We start from the raw sequence: 13272 nt of genomic DNA, 5'->3' as shown, positions 1-13272 counted from the left end.
GATAATGGGCCGCCTTTCTCGACAGCGTACTTTTATTTTTCAGCGAATTTGCAGGATTAACTTAATTTAAAAAGCAACAAGTGGACCAAAATCGAAATGAACACAACCCGTAGAAATGAACCGAAACTCGCAGCTTGTTTATGAAGCGAGTAAAAGGGAAACGCACCTCTTGAGGGCGCTAAACCTCCTTCCTTCCTTGACCGAGCCCTTGAACTTCGTATTCGCTGAAGGGTGAGATATGGCTGCTGCTGTCCTATTCCGGCGCTCGCTTCGTAGTGGCTTCCCTCTCCGCCCATGGAAACCGGCCTTCCCCGACTCCAGCCGGGCCAGTACTGGGGCAAGGTGAGCAGCGGTGTCAGCACCGGGCTGGTCTCAGACCAGATTGCTTGTCGGGTCGCGGTATCTAAGAGAGGACACACACACTGTATGGCGGGGGAGTGTTTCTGGGTGAAAGGGTAACGGTCACTATGTTCTTGGGCAGGAACTAGTGTGTGGAGGCAAGTTGTGGTGGTGGATCTTGTACTGGTTGCCCAGTGACTTTATTAGTTAAAGGGATGCTCTGTGTCATGACATTTGGAGGAAACAATGCCTCACTGTGCTTTAATTCCTCTTCAGGAACCACACTGAAAGCCAGTTGGACTTGGGAAAACCCACTGCTTATTTCTAGTATAAGCAGCATAAAATCTTGTTTTACTGTTTTGGGATCTTGCCAGGTACTTGTGACCTGGATCATAGGAGCCAACTTTTCAAAATGATTGGGGGTGCTGAATTTTTTTTTAAACAGGTGGCGCATTGCCCCGCCCCCTCCCTCCCCCTCGCTGCCCCCCTCCCCCAAGTTCCAGGCCCCCCTCCTCCGAATGCCAGTCCCAACCCCAGCCTGATCTCTTCTCCCACAACAGTCCTCCGCCGGTCCATCTTCGCCTTCCTGCGTGCCGCCCAGAATTTTAAACTCATCTTGCCTCGGGGTCCCCGCGGCAGCAGTGAAAGGCGAGCAGGCTCGGTGCTTCAGCCTTCCCTTCTGTCTCAGCTCTGGTCACGTCCTTGCGGAAACAGAAAATGAGAGCGGGACCAGAGCTGAGAGAGAAGGGAAGGCTGAAGCGCCGAGCCTGCTCGCCTTTCACTGCTGCCGCTGGGATCCCGAGGTAAGATGAGTTTTAAAATTCTGGGTGGCACGCAGGAAGGCGAGGACGGACTGGCAGAGAACTGAAGGAGAAGAGGGCAGGCACCGGGCAGGTGGGCTGGCTGGGAAGGGAACTTCCGGCGGGTGCAGAGCTGGTCCTAGGATTTCTGGCACCCTCTTGCAGCCTATTAGTCGGTGCCCCTACCCATCCAGGGGTGGGATCACAGTAGTCACACCCCTTTTACCAGCCATGGCGTCATTGAAAATATTACACCAGTAAAGAAGAAAAATAACTTGTTTCTTTTTTGTTTTCATTATAAATAGTTTCTGTAAGCTGTTACAGCTCCATTATACTCTAAATGACACAAACCAAATTAGCATACGAGAACAGTCTTGCCAACTCTGAAAAACAATGTGTTAGCAAAATCTCAGAATCTAACAAACAGATCCCTATTCAGACACTTGGCCTTGCAGTCACACATGAAGAACAGAGCGCCCTCTTCAAATTCTTCAAAAATTAACCTGAAATCCTAAGAAGTTAGACCCTGCATGCAGCACAATACCAGACAAACAGAAAGAAACACATTGCTATACATTGCAAAATAAGACAGCAGATGTAGCAGATGTAAATTCTCAAAGTGGACATATTACAAACACTAAAATGAAAATAAAATGATTTTTTCTACCTTTGTCTGGTGACTTTGTTTTTCTGATTATGCTGGCCCAGTATCTGATTCTGCTGCTATCTGTCCTCTTAACTCCGTTTCCATGGCTTCATTTCCATTTATTTCTTTACTTTCCTCCTTTCTTCTTCATTTCTTGCTCTATATCCATAAGTAAAAGCTGGGTCCTCCTCTCTCCCTTGTCCTCCTCCATCCATCCATCCATATCCAGCAATTCTCCTCTCTCCCCTGTCCTCCTCTCCACATCAAGCAATTTCTCCTCTCTCCCTGGGCCCTCTCCTCCAAGCCATGTCCATCTATGCTCCTCTGTCCCCTGCCCACCTCCATCCAGCCATATCAAGCAATTTCTACTCTGTCCCTGGGCCCTGTCCTCCAATCCATGTCCATCCATGCTCCTCTGTCCCCTGCCCACCTCCATACAGCCATATCAAGCAATTTCTCCTCTCTCCCTGGGCCCTGTCCTCCCATCCATGCTCCTCTGTCCCCTGCCCACCTCCATCCAGCCATATCAAGCAATTTCTACTCTCCCTGGGCCCTGTCCTCCAATCCACGTCCATCCGTGCTCCTCTGTCCCCTGCCCACCTCCATCCATCCATCTCAAGCAATTCTCCTCCCTTCCCTCCCTGTACAGCAATTTCTCCACTCTCCCTGGGCCCTGCCCTCTCCTCCCATCCAGATCCATCCATCAATGCTTCGCTCTCCCCTGCCCTCCCGCTCCCATGTCCATCTGCCCTACCCGCCCCTCTTCTCTAAATATTTTAAATTTACCACCGTTGCAGCAGCTGAGCCTGCGCAGCGTTAGTGAAAGTGCTGCCCCCTAGCCTTCCCTTCGCTTCGCTGGTTTGTTCGTTCCCTGTCAGTGTCCCGCCTTCTTCTGACATCATTTCTGCGAGGGCGGGACACTGACAGGGAACGAACGAGCGAAGGGAAGACTAGTGGGCAGCGCTTTCACTGACGCTGCGTAGGTGGTACGGTGCTGCGACATCGGAGGGGTAAGCGGCGCCCCCTGCCCCTGCCTGGGCGGGTGAAAACATTGGGGGTGCTCGAGCACCCACAGCACCCACGGAGTCGGCGCCTATGACCTGGATTGGCCACTGTTGGCAACAGGATAGTGGGCTTGATGGACCTTCGATCAGTCCCAGTATGGCAAGTTTATGTAGTACTAGCCGTTAAGCCCGTTAAAACGGGCGCGTATTGGAATGTTTTTTTTTCCCAAGGACCCCTCCCGTTGCAGCTGCAAGGCCCCCTGCCATCCTCCTTCCCTGCCAGCTCCAAGGCCCCCTCTGTCCCTCCCTCCCAGCTCCAAGGCTCCAGTCCTCCCCCCTTCCCAGCTGCAAGGCCCCCTGCCCGCCCTCCCTCCCAGTTCCAAGGCCCCCTGCTCTCCCTCACAACTGTAAGGGCCCCATTCCCTCACAACTGTAAGGGCCCCCCTGCCCGCCCTCCCAGTTCCAAGGCCCCCTGCCCCCCCCCGTGCCTTCTTCCCAGCCAGCTGGAAGGCCCCCTTCAGTCCAGCCCTCCCAGCTCCAAGGCCCCCCTCCTTCTGAGACCTCCCATGTCCCCTCCCCCCCCAAGGTAGCCACTACCGCCCCCCCCACCCCGGAGTCGCCCCCGCCCCCCCTTCACCCGGCCCGGGCCCTCTCTTCGTTATTCAACTTACAGCAGCGCCAAAACAGCAGCAAGCAGTAGCTCCCGTTGGCCTTCCTTCACTGCCTGTGCCTCGCCCTCGTGTGACGTCACGTCGGCGAGGGCGGGGCACAGGCAGGGAAGGAAGGCCGACGGGAGCTGAAGCTGAGCTGCTTGCTGCTGTTTCGGCGCTGCTGTAAGTTGAATAACGAAGAGAGGGCCCGGGCCGGGTGGGGGGGGGGGGGGGCGGGTAGCGGCTACCTTGGGGGGGGAGCGGTAGCGACGTCAGCGGTTCCCTCCCTCCCCTTCCGCGCAGTTTCCCTCTCTGTCCCGCCCCCCTCCCCCCGTCATCACGTCTTGACGCGGGGGCGGGACAGAGAGGGAAGTCTCTACTGCACATTTGCAGGTGAGTCGGTCACTTGCCATTTATAGGTTTGATTCTTTCTCAGATTATTCAGGTTTTTTCCCCCAATAGAAATGTAGAAGGAACACCAATGGTTCCTTTTCAAAGTTTCCAATACTGTGGGGATTTTTTGAATGCCCATGGATCCTGGCTTTTTGGACTATTTTTGTCACAGCAGTGGCATAGCTAGGTGGGGCCACGGGGGCCTGGGCCTCCCCAATTTGTTCTGGGCGCCTGGTTGGTTGGCGGAGGTCCACAACCCCCGCCAGCTGAAGATTTTAGCCAGCGCTAGTCTGCGGTGCTACCGCTGCCGCATTGCCTGCCCTGCTCTCTCTTCCCCTCACGTCAGGCACGCTCCTTTTAGTGAAATTGAGTATGCCAAGATATTTGCGGCGGTGGTGCTTCAGCTGGTAGAGGTTGGGGACCCCCACCAGCCAAGATGTACAGTGGTAGTGGAGGGGGGACGGTAACTAAAATGTGCCTCCCCCCCCAATCTTGAGCTATGGCCCCCTCCCACCTCTAGTCTGGCTACGCCTCTGGTCACATGTTGGGTGATTTTTTTATTGCCGTGGGATAGCTGCTCCTTAACTGCTCACCTTTCAGCATATGCCTCTAACTCACTCCTCCACTCCTTTGCACATGGTGGTTGAATAATTCGGGAACGATGGGGTTGTTTTTTCCAGGTCCAAGAGCGTCGACGCTCCTTCGCCGGCGCTAATCAAAGGACTCGCCAACACTTTCATCTGTGGGCAGTTCGTCGCGCAGTGGTCTCGCATTTGCTGCTCAGGGGACAAAATGCTGGCCATTGGCGGCTGACCGCCAGTTGTCCCCTTCCTCTCAGTTAAGGTAACTGCAATTGCAGAGAGGAAATTTACGTAAAGAAGACGAAACTTCAGAGGGCAGCTGGGCCGTTGGGCATATGAACTTCAGGTCACCATCTTTCCACTCTCCCAGTTTGGGACATTCTTTGTCTGGTTTCTCCTCAGAGGCCTGTCTGATATGGGTAACCCTTCAGCACAGCCCTCTGAGTCATTGAAACACAGATGCCCCTCCACCACTACAAGGTGGTGTCCCTTCGGAGGGGACAATGGACTGCAACTTAACAGTAGAGAGCCAAGTAACATCCACAACAAAGAAAATGTTCCACTCATTGTGGAAACTCAAACGTGTGAAACAATTCTTCCTGAGGGGAACATTTCGCAACCTGATACAATCAGTGGTACTAAGCCATGTAGACTACTGCAATGGAATTTATGTGGGATGCAAAGAACAAACCTTAAAGAAACTTCAGACCGCTCAAAACATGGCAGCTAGGCTTATCTTCGGAAAAATGCGATTTGAAAGTGCAAAACCTCTTCGCGAAAAACTACACTGGCTCACAATCAAAGAACGCATAGCTTTCAAAATCTGCATTCTGGTTTACAAAATTACAGTGGGGGAAATAAGTATTTGATCCCTTGCTGATTTTGTAAGTTTGCCCACTGACAAAGACATGAGCAGCCCATAATTGAAGGGTAGGTTATTGGTAACAGTGAGAGATAGCACATCACAAATTAAATCCGGAAAATCACATTGTGGAAAGTACATGAATTTATTTGCATTCTGCAGAGGGAAATAAGTATTTGATCCCCCACCAACCAGTAAGAGATCTGGCCCCTACAGACCAGGTAGATGCTCCAAATCAACTCGTTACCTGCATGACAGACAGCTGTCGGCAATGGTCACCTGTATGAAAGACACCTGTCCACAGACTCAGTGAATCAGTCAGACTCTAACCTCTACAAAATGGCCAAGAGCAAGGAGCTGTCTAAGGATGTCAGGGACAAGATCATACACCTGCACAAGGCTGGAATGGGCTACAAAACCATCAGTAAGACGCTGGGCGAGAAGGAGACAACTGTTGGTGCCATAGTAAGAAAATGGAAGAAGTACAAAATGACTGTCAATCGACAAAGATCTGGGGCTCCACGCAAAATCTCACCTCGTGGGGTATCCTTGATCATGAGGAAGGTTAGAAATCAGCCTACAACTACAAGGGGGGAACTTGTCAATGATCTCAAGGCAGCTGGGACCACTGTCACCACGAAAACCATTGGTAACACATTACGACATAACGGATTGCAATCCTGCAGTGCCCGCAAGGTCCCCCTGCTCCGGAAGGCACATGTGACGGCCCGTCTGAAGTTTGCCAGTGAACACCTGGATGATGCCGAGAGTGATTGGGAGAAGGTGCTGTGGTCAGATGAGACAAAAATTGAGCTCTTTGGCATGAACTCAACTCGCCGTGTTTGGAGGAAGAGAAATGCTGCCTATGACCCAAAGAACACCGTCCCCACTGTCAAGCATGGAGGTGGAAATGTTATGTTTTGGGGGTGTTTCTCTGCTAAGGGCACAGGACTACTTCACCGCATCAATGGGAGAATGGATGGGGCCATGTACCGTACAATTCTGAGTGACAACCTCCTTCCCTCCGCCAGGGCCTTAAAAATGGGTCGTGGCTGGGTCTTCCAGCACGACAATGACCCAAAACATACAGCCAAGGCAACAAAGGAGTGGCTCAGGAAGAAGCACATTAGGGTCATGGAGTGGCCTAGCCAGTCACCAGACCTTAATCCCATTGAAAACTTATGGAGGGAGCTGAAGCTGCGAGTTGCCAAGCGACAGCCCAGAACTCTTAATGATTTAGAGATGATCTGCAAAGAGGAGTGGACCAAAATTCCTCCTGACATGTGTGCAAACCTCATCATCAACTACAGAAGACGTCTGACCGCTGTGCTTGCCAACAAGGGTTTTGCCACCAAGTATTAGGTCTTGTTTGCCAGAGGGATCAAATACTTATTTCCCTCTGCAGAATGCAAATAAATTCATATACTTTCCACAATGTGATTTTCCGGATTTAATTTGTGATGTGCTATCTCTCACTGTTACCAATAACCTACCCTTCAATTATGGGCTGCTCATGTCTTTGTCAGTGGGCAAACTTACAAAATCAGCAAGGGATCAAATACTTATTTCCCCCACTGTATCTACAGTGAAGCTCCGGGATACATGACAGACTTGATCGACCTACCAACTAGAAACACATCCGAATCAACACAAACGTACCTAAATCTGCACTACCCAAGCTGCAAAGGACTCAAATACAAATCAACTTACGCGCCCAGTTTTTCCTACTTAAGCATACAACTGTGGAACGCATTACCAAAAGCCTTGAAAACTACGAACGACCACCTAAACTTCCGGAAAACACTAAAAACTAACCTGTTTAAAAAGGCATACCCTATCGATCCAACATAAATGCCTGATCTCTGCAACACAACAAAACTAAAGAATGTAATGGACATAACACAACTCTTCCATTGTACGATTCCATAGTGTGGCTTTGTCTTACCACAATATCACTTTGTATTTGTTTACACTGCTTCTCCAGTACAATGTAAGCCACATTGATCCTACAAATAGGTGGGAAAATATGGGATATAAATGTAACAAATAAATAAAACTGTAGCCCAATCTACTATAATAAAACTCACCCTCAACATTCTGAAGACAACATTCTGAAGTCACTCAGTCACTCACTGAAGGGTTCATGGATTCATGGTGTTGAAGCCACAACACTGACCATGTCTCTCTGCCCTGCCCTCGCATGACGGACCAATCAGAAAAAACACCCTCAACATTCTGAAACACAAAGGACCATCACAACACCGTTCCCAGGCAACACTAGGCAACGTAAGACGGACCAATCAGAGGAAACTACGTGACAATAAGGGAGGAGCATTCCCCAGCAGAATGGCTCATTATCTGTGCAGCACGGAGAGCACAGAACCACTGCTGGAACGAGAGAAGAATATTCCTGCCAGTACTGAAGAGTGCCAGAGGGCCTATAGCACAGACTATATTTGGGATCGCTTGACATGGAGTCAGAGGAGCCGGAAAACAACGTGCCCGTCACCATCTGGGACGTGGGCGAACAGGACAAGCTGCGGCCCAGCTGGATTACCCGCGACCCAGCCAGCAGCAAACAGCGACCAAGGAAGGGGGAGGAGTACTCCTTCCCTGCCTAGGAATCGCTGGAGACTGGCTGCCAAACTAACGAAACAACCACACACTGACGCACCACCTCCATCATCAACAACCTGCACACACACCGCACCCTCACACACACACACACACACACACACACACACACACACAAAATAACTCTGTGACACACACACACACAAAAAAAACACATGCTAGCGCCCGTTTCATTGGTTTCGGAAACGGGCCTTTTTTACTAGTTATAAATAAGCCGCTGTTCCTTTTGAACTAGGATAGTGGAAACATCCCCATCCCAGTATAAGCGTACCTGTATTAAAATGTCAAATCTTAAATCACTCTCTAAATGATTACAAGGTAGCCAATGGTCTACTAAAGGAGCTTCATTTTTTGTGTGTTCTTAAATTGCTGAGATGTTCAGCTATCCTCTGTTTAATGTTACGTTTAGTCTGCTCTATGCTCCATTTTAGGCATGGTCATTAGATTGCATACACTATCTGAGTTGAATCACAATCAGTATGTGATTTTAACTTAAATTCTCGACCTATGTTAGAGTTAATAACTGACTGTGTTATCATAGCATACCTGCAGTAAACACATTTATAACAAGTGTGACCCCCTTCCTTTGTGATGACTGAATCTATGTTCCTAAATATAGATAGCATCTCACCCACATTACGAGCTTTAGTGTATGCAAGCTGGGGAACTTGATCAAACTGGGAATGTAACTGTAAAATGGACCAATGTTTACATATTGTTTTATTGCCTCCCCTTGACTGGAATAAGGCAAAATACACTTGATGGCCTGTTCCTCTGTCTGCTTCTGCTGATGAGGTTGTACTAACTAATATCTATGGGCATTAAATGCCTGTTTATAGGCTGCCTGGATCACTTTATCTGGATCACTTCATCACCCTCCCCCTCAGTCCCACCCAACTCTAACCACTACTTCCAGGAATCTCCAAGCTATCGACCCTCCCACCTTATCTTCTAGTATTTCTGATCTCCTCCCTTCCATCATGTCCTCTGAGTCTGTTGACAAGGCTGTCTCCACTTACAATGCCACTCTCTCGTCTGCTCTGGACGCCCTTGCACTATCCATCTCCCGTCCCACAAGGCGTACTAATCCCCAGCCCTGGCTGACCCCTTGCACCCGATACCTTCGCTCCTGCGCCCGTTTGGCTGAACGCCTCTGGAGGAAATCTCGCACCCATTCTGATTTCATTCACTACAAATTCATGCTATCCTCCTTCCAGTCCTCCCTAATCCTCGCCAAACAGGACTAATTGACTAATTCCCTCAGCTCTAACCCTCATCGTCTCTTCACCACCCTTAACTCCCTCCTCAAAGTGCCCTCCGCTCCCACCCCCCCTCACTCCTCAATCACTGGCTGACTACTTCCGCGACAAGGTGCAGAAGATCAACCTCGAATTCACCACCAAACCATCTCCTCCTCTTCACCCTATAACCCACTCCCTCAACCAACCAACCCAGGCCTCCTTCTCCTCCTTTCCTGATATCACCAAAGAGGAAACCGCCCATCTTCTTTCCTCCTCGAAACGCACCACCTGTTCCTCAGACCCCATCCCCACCAACTTACTTAACACCATCTCTTCTACTGTCACCCCCCCCCCCCCCCCCCCCCATCTGTCATATCCTCAACCTCTCTCTCTCCACTGCAACTGTCCCGGACACTTTCAAGCATGATGTAGTCACACCACTCCTCAAAAAACCATCACTTGACCCTACCTGTCCCTCCAACTACCGCCCCATTTCCCTCCTACCCTTCCTCTCCAAGATACTTGAACGCTGTTCACAGCCGTTGCCTTGATTTTCTCTCCTCTCATGCCATCCTCGATCCGCTTCAATCCGGCTTTCACCCCCCTACACTCAACTGAAACGGCACTATCTAAAGTCTGCAATGACCTGTTCCTTGCCAAATCCAAAGGTCACTATTCCATCCTCATCCTCCTTGACCTATCCGCCGCTTTTGACACTATCAATCACAATTTACTTCTTGCCACATTGTCCTCACTTGGGTTCCAGGGCTCTGTCCTCTCCTTGTTCTCATCTTATCTTTCCCACCGTACCTTCAGAGTATACTCTCATGGCTCTTCCTCCACCCCCATCCCACTCTGTTGGTGTTCCTCAAGGATCTGTCCTTGGACCCCTTCTTTTTTCAATCTACACCTCTTCCCTGGGCTCCCTAATCTCATCTCATGGCTTCCAATATCATCTTTATGCCGATGACACCCAGCTTTATTTCTCCACACCAGACATCACTGCGGAAACCCAGGCCAAAGTATCGGTCTGCTTATCCGACATTGCTGCCTGGATGTCCAACCGCCACCTGAAACTGAACTTGGCCAAGACCAGCTTCTTGTCTTCCCACCCAAACCCACTTCTCCTCTCCCTCCACTCTCTATCTCAGTTGATAACACCCTCATCGCCCCGTCTCATCTGCCCACAACCTCGGAGTCATCTTTGACTCCTCCCTCTCCTTCTCTGCGCACATCCAGCAGATAGCCAAGACCTGTCGCTTCTTCCTCTATAACATTAGCAAAATTTGCTCTTTCCTCTCTGAGCACCCCACCCGAACTCTCATCCACTCTCTCATTACCTCTCGCCTTGACTACTGCAACCTACTCCTCACTGGCCTCCCACTTTGCCATCTATCCCCCCTTCAGTCCGTTCAGAACTCTGCTGCATGTCTTTTTTTTTTTTTTAACTTTTCCAAATTTTTATTGAATAAAGATCCAACATACAACCATAAATTCAAGTACACATTCGTGCACCCTCCAACATATCAGTATAACATCTTCAATACATTTTTTAACCAACTGTTTATGTCCCCCTTTCCCACCATCCCCCTCCCCCACCCTCCCTCCCCCCTATTGAATTGTCAGGGTAGAGTCTGGTCGTGCCAACCACTCCGTGTAGGGGTCCCAAATTCGGTGGTATGGCAGCAAACGACCCAGACGCATCGCAGTCAACTTAGACATCAGCTGAATATAGTCCAATTTACGCAGAATCGGCTTCAGTCCCGGCAGAGTCTGCTGCTTCCATGCCGCCGCCAGCACCAATTTGCTGGCCACCAATATCTGAGTGGCCAGTTGGTGCGCATATTTTTTACTGCCCTGAAGTCTTATGTGTAACAAGCAGTGGTCCATTTTCATGGGAAAAACAATTTTTGTTATACTCGCAATCAACTTCAGAACCCTCGTCCAATACTGTTGGGCCTGCGGGCAAGCCCACCAGATATGGACCATATCACCCTCCATGCCACATTGGCGCCAGCAGAGAGCAGACCCCCCCCCCCTTAAACATCTTGGCTAGTCTCTGTGGTGTGTAATACCAACAGTATAATATTTTATAGCCATTTTCTACCAACGCATTAGAGATTGACACTTTAAGTAAAGATGTAAACACCCTTTCCCACATATGGTATTCATAAGACACCCTGTTATGATTGGGGTCTGAACCCCTCTCAAACTTACCTCTTTCCTGGGGGTCAGCTTCTTAGCTGGCTTCTGTTTCTTTGTCTGTCCTTTCTGAGCTGGCTCTGTCTCTCTGTGCTGGCAGCTTCCAGCAGCAGGGCTCTAATTGTTTCACTATACTGCACCTGTGTGGGTAGTCTGAGTTGCTCTAACTCTCTTTGGGTGTACTGGCTTCAAGTGTTTCACGGTGTTGCATTGGTGTGGGTTGGGCCTCTATGGTTTTCAGTGTGCTCTCTGGGTTAGTGTGCTGTTGCCTGGGTCTAGGGAGTGTGACATCATCAGGGAGGGCCTTGATAAGGAAGTGGGTTCTTTCCTTCGGGGCCTTCACAACGTTTGCTTCTGGCTACTTGCTTTAGGTCCAGGTTAGTTTAGTGCAGTGTGCACTTGTGACTTGTGTGTTTGACTTCCCTTTTGTTACGGTGTGTAGCACTGCTGTTAGTGCAGTGCTGGAGTTTGGTGCTGGGAGCTCCCTTGTGAGTAAGTGTTTAGGAAGCACCTTTTGTTGTTGGGGTATTTGGCTTTCCTGCTTGTTTCCTTGTGCTTGCCCCGCTTTTCCTCATGACCTGTGGTTAGCTGCTGTAGCTGGGTGCTTTGGAAGCACCAGGGTGAGAACCCATGGTTAGCTGCTGCAGCTTGGAGCTTAGGAAGTACCAGTGTTAGGTCTGGCATTTGTCTTCCCTTCCTTTTCCCTTGTGGTTTCCCTGCACTTCTGTTAGTGTAGGGCGTAGGGGCACCCCTGTTAGTTTCTGTTGGGAGCACTGCTGTTAGTGGAGGGCTTGGGAGCTTTTCTGTTGGTGCTGGGCTTAGGAACACTTTTGGTCAATCTAGGAGTTAGGTGCACTTCAGTTACAGCTAGTCCTGGTCCCTGTGTCGTCCAGTAAGTCCTGCCGGCTACTCGAACCCATGAGCTCAACTCTTGGGGGGCTTAGTAGCTAGGTACAGGTGAAGCCGTGTGGACCAGTCCAGTGTGCTCCAGTCCCGTGTTCCAGTCCTGTGTCCTCCAGTCCGGGGGACCAGTCCAGTGTGCTCCAGTCCAGTGCGTTCCGGTCCGGTATGTGTTCCAGTCTGGTGTGCTCCAGTCCAGTGTGTTCCGGTCCGGGGGATTGCAGTCCAGTGTTCCAGTCCTGGGTCCTCCAGTCCGGGGGATTCCAGTCCATGTGTTCCGGTTCGCTGGGCAGTGCCTGCAGTCCCTGCCGGTGTGCTTACCCAGTGTTGGTTGGTGGGTTTTGCCTGCTGCTGTCGCTCCTCGTCAGCAGCCCAAGGGCTCACGTTTGCTCCAGAGCCCAGCCCCGCGGGCTCTGAACCTGAGAACCTGACATACCCCCAATAGTTTTTCCCACTTCTGTGTGTAGTGCAAGATGGGCTGCGAGTGTAATAGGAGCGCTTTATATAATCTAGATACTCCTCCTCTTCCTCCTCCTCCAGCCAGTGCCCGCTCTAATTGTGTTTCCTCCAAACACAGCTCTTCTTTTGTACGCCTCAGGATAAAATCTCTTAATTGGCGGAACTGAAAGGCGTTGGAGGCAGGAATCCCATATTCCTCCTGCACTTCCTCAAAAGTAAGAAGTTCCCCATCGTCCCATACCTGACCCAGCTCCCACAGTCCCCTCTGTTCCCACTTCTTAAAGCAGTGATCTGAGGATCCCGGGCCGAATCCCGGCGCGCATCTAATCATCATGTGTAGGAAAAAAGTTCACCCACGAAAAAAGCTAATGCGAATTTTACTCCATGTAGTAAGTGGCCCCCCCACCAGTGGAGGGGCCACTTTTATTATCTCTTTTAGCTCCCTATCAGGCAGCCAGGGTATGGCTTTTAACGGGTGAAACTCGCACCAGGACTGCTCCATAACTTTCCAAGCCTTCGCTTTCCCATTATGCCACTCAGCTAGGATACGGAGGTGAGCCG

General features: G+C 50.4%; 1 long non-coding RNA gene across 1 annotated transcript in view; it reads left to right on the top strand.

The window, feature by feature from the left end:
* The first annotated feature begins 213 nt into the window (after positions 1 to 213).
* LOC115475166 overlaps positions 214 to 13272 on the top strand; it is a 30894-nt gene continuing 17835 nt past the window's right edge. Inside the window, exon 1 of the long non-coding RNA XR_003942959.1 lies at positions 214 to 342. This is a non-coding gene — a long non-coding RNA (uncharacterized LOC115475166). The remainder of the gene's footprint in view (positions 343 to 13272) is intronic.

Source organism: Microcaecilia unicolor, chromosome 7 (assembly GCF_901765095.1).
Source record: "Microcaecilia unicolor chromosome 7, aMicUni1.1, whole genome shotgun sequence".
NCBI lineage: Eukaryota > Metazoa > Chordata > Amphibia > Gymnophiona > Siphonopidae > Microcaecilia > Microcaecilia unicolor.
The sequence above is the reverse complement of the archived record's forward strand: the minus strand, read 5'-3'. Positions and strand labels throughout refer to the sequence as shown.